This window comes from Mytilus edulis, chromosome 12 (assembly GCF_963676685.1).
Source record: "Mytilus edulis chromosome 12, xbMytEdul2.2, whole genome shotgun sequence".
In the NCBI taxonomy this organism is placed as follows: Eukaryota; Metazoa; Mollusca; class Bivalvia; order Mytilida; family Mytilidae; genus Mytilus; species Mytilus edulis.
In genome coordinates, this window is record NC_092355.1 from 68,460,888 (window position 1) to 68,467,059 (window position 6,172).

At 30.8% G+C, this 6,172-nt stretch overlaps 1 long non-coding RNA gene across 1 annotated transcript; it reads right to left on the bottom strand.

The window, feature by feature from the left end:
* Positions 1-1,742: 1,742 nt before the first annotated feature.
* On the bottom strand, positions 1,743-5,961 carry LOC139498993 (uncharacterized). Its single transcript, XR_011658068.1, has 2 exons — positions 5,493-5,961; positions 1,743-2,224 (listed from the first exon to the last, which is right to left on the bottom strand). It is a non-coding gene; the product is annotated as an uncharacterized lncRNA (long non-coding RNA).
* Positions 5,962-6,172: the final 211 nt, after the last annotated feature.

A 6,172-nucleotide genomic window follows, 5' to 3' on the forward strand; every position in this document is an offset into this window, starting at 1 on the left:
CTCGGTACATTTTTTGTCATGGGTAGGCAGGTAGGTATAATATTTTATTTTATAGATACAAAATCTGCATGATGTCATTTTTGTCTGTATTGCTTTCGTTTAAGTATGCTTTTGCTAATAAGTTTCTAGGACTATTAGTATAATAGTCCCAAGTTTTGAAAAAAAATATCATGTAGAATGTGAAGTTAATTCATATGCACTACAATTTTTTTCAAATTTCAAAATATAGGGCTGTGTGGCATATTTTAAACGTTTACATACCTGGAATTTTTAAGAATTTTAACTTGCACTAATAGTACTATGTACCTTGAACGCTTACCTAGACCTAAAGTTTTTCTGTAAGCAGGTAAGAGATAACTTTGTTCTGGTAAAATATGTCCAGGCAGAAATACATTGTACATTACTAGTAGAAAAAGTCCCTAGAATGTTTAAATTTTTGTGTGTGCCTGTTTTTCCAATAAAAATGCTACATGACTTGAAACTCAATTGTCGCGTATTTTACACCGCATTTATAAATGATCTGTATGGAAAAACTTGGCGATTTTACTGTCAAATATTCTCCCCTTTACAGACCTCTGGTTCATGTCAGATATAAATCAGAATATATCAATGCTGGTCGAAGACATCATTAACATAATCATCCTAATCTACGGACCACCAAAGGCCATCCCTACATAGGATACAAAGTCTGTTTACAAAATATTTTGTACACACGTTGATAATTTAGTATTGGACGAACTTTTTTTGAATAAACCCGGCTCTTCATGTATAAAGACACAGAGTAACGTTCGTTAAATCATGATTTCAAAGCTTTCAACATCGATTTCAAACAGATGCTTTGAAACTCCAAATGCAAGTGTTCATTTATGTCAAACGCTCATGTGATACCAAACGGACTAGACCTTATACAGGAAAGATAAAACCTGAGAATTCCGGTAAAAAAGTTTTGAGCGGGAAATACAAATATGTGACCGTAACTAAGAAAATGGGTCCAGATGAAATTTATACATATTTTCAGTTTTTTGCATTTCTCCACTGCTACTAATGCGCTTACCATGAATACAAACTTTTATGATGATATCTTTAACTTGTTTCGAAAATACAGCACATTCTAATAATGAATGCATTTGGGTACATATATTAAAAAAAAAATCTGACTTTTTATTTCCTTTGGCACTTTGAATGTACTAAATGAGTCCAACCTCAAAATTACCATGCTAAGTAAATATGTGGTTTCTATGGAAACAAAAAAAATATGATTTTTCAGTTTTTTAGCTTTTGTCTTATATTTCACAAAAGTCATACTGTTTTGTGTGTTGTTTCTATGGCATTGTACTATTTCATATCATTACCCCACATCTGTTATTAAATACATGAAAATGTTGTGTGTTGCCTATCCAAGGCTAGAGCTAGTAGTGTAGTGGTTTACGTTGATACATGTATGTCATATTTCATTTTTGTGAATTGTTTTTCTTCAAATTGTGTCTTTAGTTTTCTCGATTGAATTGATTGATATTTTTTATATTGGGTCCTTTTAGCCAACTATGCAGTATGGGGTTCTGTTATTGTTTAAGACTGTACAATTGCCAATGCTTAAAAATCCACAGCATTTGAACTTGCTGAAATCCGCAACATTTGACCTTTGATGGGTACTTGGCAATCATACCACAGCTCTTATCTTTATATTGTTGACGATATTCATAATTTTGATATTGTTATTAAATGATAAAAGAAGACAAAAATCTATTTGTGTGTATTTTAATTAAGTAGATTGTGCTTCCTTGATGGACATTTGTGTTTATTGGTATCCACATCACTGGTCAAGTCAACCTCACTTTTGGCAATTGTTGGCTTTGGACAAATGACATCTTTATTAGCCTCGCTATAACAATATTCCCTGATTTGTTCGTACAAATACCACTGTCTGCATCTAATCCTTCTGATGTTAAAGTGTTTGGCATAGTAGATTTGAAATTCTAGTGTTCTTTTTTAACAAATTGATGGCTATATGAACAGAGTCACATGACTCTTTAAAAACAACATATCCTGGTTTGTTTGAATAAACTATGAAGTGGTGATAAGTGCTAATATGCTTCAGTGTTTTGAAATACTGCTGCAGGTATTTATTCCAATCATTATAAAATATGACCGGTTTCTCACTATCTTTAACTAACTGGGAAATATTATGACCATTTCTGCTGGATTATTTCATACGCTCTGCAATCTGCAAGATATAACAACATTTTTGCTATTACACAATCAATGTGCATGTAGTTTGATTTAAATGTATTTAGAAGAGACAGGAAATACAAAATGGGTGTGACATGGACATGACTTTTTTTCCTGCAATGGATATACTAGAAATGTTGACATGCATACATGTATCTATACTATTAAACGAGAAGACCTCATTTTGTGTGTCGCTTCTCTTTTTTTCCACAACAAATTAATCATCATGCCTCTGTGTATTATAGGTACAGTGCATAGTCTCATTTGTCATTCATTCATATGAATATTCAGATTGAGTTATTTTTGGAGAAAAACGCGAAAAAAGGTGTTCGGCTAAAGTGTTCGTCATAGGGCAAAATTGTAAGCCAGGTTATACTTCAGGTTTGTGTTTTCTGTATACCTTGAACATAAATATACTTCGAATAAAGTATAATTTCTAACTGATATCATAATTATATGGATCATTATGTAAGAAAACAATGAATAATAATTGCAACTAACCCATCAATGCAATTTCAAATTTAATATAATAAGAACTGACTGTCTCTATGAATACTTATAAAAACAACATTAAGAGGATTTTAAGACGGATACTTTGTTGAACTTGTGAAAGTTAATGATTTGACATTCTTAAGTTTAGAGGTGATTCATGTTTTTTTCTTCATTTAAAGAGAACTATAAATGTATTGTTAATGCTGTAAAGTGATATAATGTTGTGTTTTTTTTTACATAAAATCACGACATCAGTATCATATATTCGACCTTGATAAATGTAAAGTACATGTGTTTAATGTTTAATGACGCAATTAATAATTGTGTTGGTCACAATGTAGAACTTTAGCACGGGTTACATATTTTCACATTTAATTTGAAATATAAATTCGGTGTTCTATTAATATAAGTTGCATCTTTGTAAAAAATTTCTAAGATTAAGAATGGTCATGGTATAAAAAAATCACACGTATTTTCAATGCATTCTCTGTATCAGCATTGCATTACTCTTCCAAATCAAAATAAAAAAAGAAACAAAACAAAAATAAAATAAATCAAAAAACGTCTTTATCTTTAAACGGAATGCTCAAATCATCAAAAAGAAAACAACAACGATACAATGTATATATCGAAAAGGGACCTTACTGCTATTATTCTGTGGTTACATGTAGTAGCGACTTTTATGTAACTCATTTGTTCGTTTCACAGAAATGAGTGTTCTTGTGCTTGTCATGTTTGTTTGTGCTGTATTTCTGTCATGTAATGTTGTCATTTTAGCGATGTTTTTTTAATATTGCTATATACGCAGTTTATTTAGCTAACCATTAATCCTGATTCAACCCACCATGTTTTTCTTTAAATATCCTGTCATTTGCACTTTTTTTTTGTTGCACTTCAGTGTTTCTCTTAATCCTTTATTTTTTCTCTTGTAGTTGATGTGTTTTCCTCGGTTTTAGATTGTCATCCGAATATTGTTTTCTCTCAATCGATTTATGATTTTTGAACAGTAGTATACTACTGTTGCCTTTATCTAAAAATAAATATTTCTTTACACCTTGTGTAAAAAAAAGCTATGTAAAAATGCTTCCCTTCTCAGTGACTATGAAGACAAGTTTAATCAAACGTAAAAGGTGCATGCGCTGCTTATCCATGTCATCCTAGATAACTTTTCGAAATAAAATACCCAACATATTTGAAGCAGTTGCCTAAATGTTTTCATTTGGAACGTAGCATAATATATTTATTATTAATTCAAAAATCATAAATCAAATACATTATGCTTTAATAAAAAAAAATCATATTTCTTGGATAATGTACACCAAGCATGTTAACGACCGCATAGGAGAGCTAAAAGTGCGAGACTAAACCACTTTGATAGTTGTCTCACCGTGAATCGTACCACATCTCTTTATGTACTTACTGGAATCATTAAATTTAAAGACAGAGATAGTTTATTCTTTTTTGTTGGGGACAATGCATTTACAGAGCATGAATTACAAATAAGTGTGATTTATTTTTACCCATTACCAGTCTGAATATGAGAAGGTTGTTTAGGCTATCTGTTTCATTTAACAAAGGTGTAATTTAACACAACACGGGATTTTTATTTTAAGTTAAATGTGAAAATATGTCAGCTATGCTAATGTTCTAAATTTTGATCGAAATATTTACCAAATGCGTCATTTCATACAACACATCTACAAACTATTTACCAAGGACGAATATATTATACTGATGGCGTGATTATATACAAAAACATAATATCACTTTACAGCATTAACAATACAATATATTATAGTTTCTCTAAATGGACAAAAACATTAATCACCATCAACCTTAAAAATGTCATATCATTAACTTTTATAAGTTTAGCAAAATACAAAACTGCAAATCGTCTTCACGTAGCTTAAATGTCTTCGTCCATCTTAAATTTTGAAATAAAGGATACCAATCGGTCCAAATCTTATCAATTTTTATTCTTATTAAGAACATAACAAATTTCCCTTTTTTCGACTGTGTCAGTATTAGGAGAAAACTAAGATAAAGTAAATTTCATTATATAATGTGTTGTGTGAATTTAACTATTTTATTATATAGCGAGAAAACGAGTCCGGTGACCCCATTTTGTTCATTTTCTTAACTGAAAGCATGTTAATAGAGATATATTTTCATAGTTTATCAAACTTATATGGTGTAGTTTTCTTTTTATTAATAAAAGTAGGTTTTCCAGGTATATTCTATACAAAATCAAAGTAATTTTGCACAACCTATATCTTGATAAAAATAAAACGGTGATCCATACTATTTAATAACTCGTTTGTTTGTATGTTGGCATTTGTTTTTGTAGAAGTTCAGTGTTTCTGTTGTTCCATTGTTTCTCTTATAATTGATGTATTCCCATCAGTATTTGGTTTGTTATCCGGATTTGTTTCAGTTTAATCGATTTATGACCATTGAACAGTGGTATACAACTGTTGCCTTTATACAATACATTTTGACACACATTATTAACAAGATCTACGGAATTTAATTTATACTTCCTGTTTTATCTTAATGTTGTATGCTTCCTGATTTTAAGTAGTTATAGAGACGTTATGTTCTTATTACATGTATGTTACATTTGTAAGTGTTTTGATTTTGGTTGGTTGCATTTATTATCCTTTGAGAAAAGAGAGGTATACGATCTGTCGTTCAATATGCAAGACAGTTTAATTGAGTTTTCCTCTTGTTTGAAAGCGTCTTATGATATATTATTCTCTATTAGCTATTACCTTATGGAACTCCTTTTTTTCTTTTTTTCTTTTGTTCTTTTGTTCTTTTTTTCTTTACTTCCATACTAGTATGTGACAATATCTTACTGGTTAAGTGCTTAACTCGCAAATACGTTATTTGAATCATGAAGAAGAAGAAAAGACCCGAGGCAGAGATAGGTTTTGAAAATACATGTGACTAGTTAACAGTTAACATAACATACACCGACTCCGTCATCATCGCTCAGATTTTCACTTTGGGAACTTTCTATTTGGGCAAAATACAATTCGTCGACAATATTTAGCTCTTCAATAAACTCATCGTCTTGTTTGTCTGTTATTTCCGATGGAATACTTGAGCAAAACGATACAAATCTAGCTTGACTCATGACGATGACATTTCACTTCCACTTTCGATTTCGGAAAGGGAAGTAATTATTTGGGATATGGGTAAAATACGGAATCAGGTTTAAAATAGATATTGCGGACTTTAATTTAAATAGATAATAACGATAATCGCACACGTGGTAAGCATCTATAACGATATAATAAGTAAAGCTACATTGTTTTAGTCAGCAATAAATTAATTCGCAGGTGCTCGTCGACGTTAACTTTGCAACGTCATAGCCAAAATTACGTTTTACCGCATCTTGGCCCATTTTGTCAGACGTCGTCACAATATAAGATTGTTGGTAGGAACA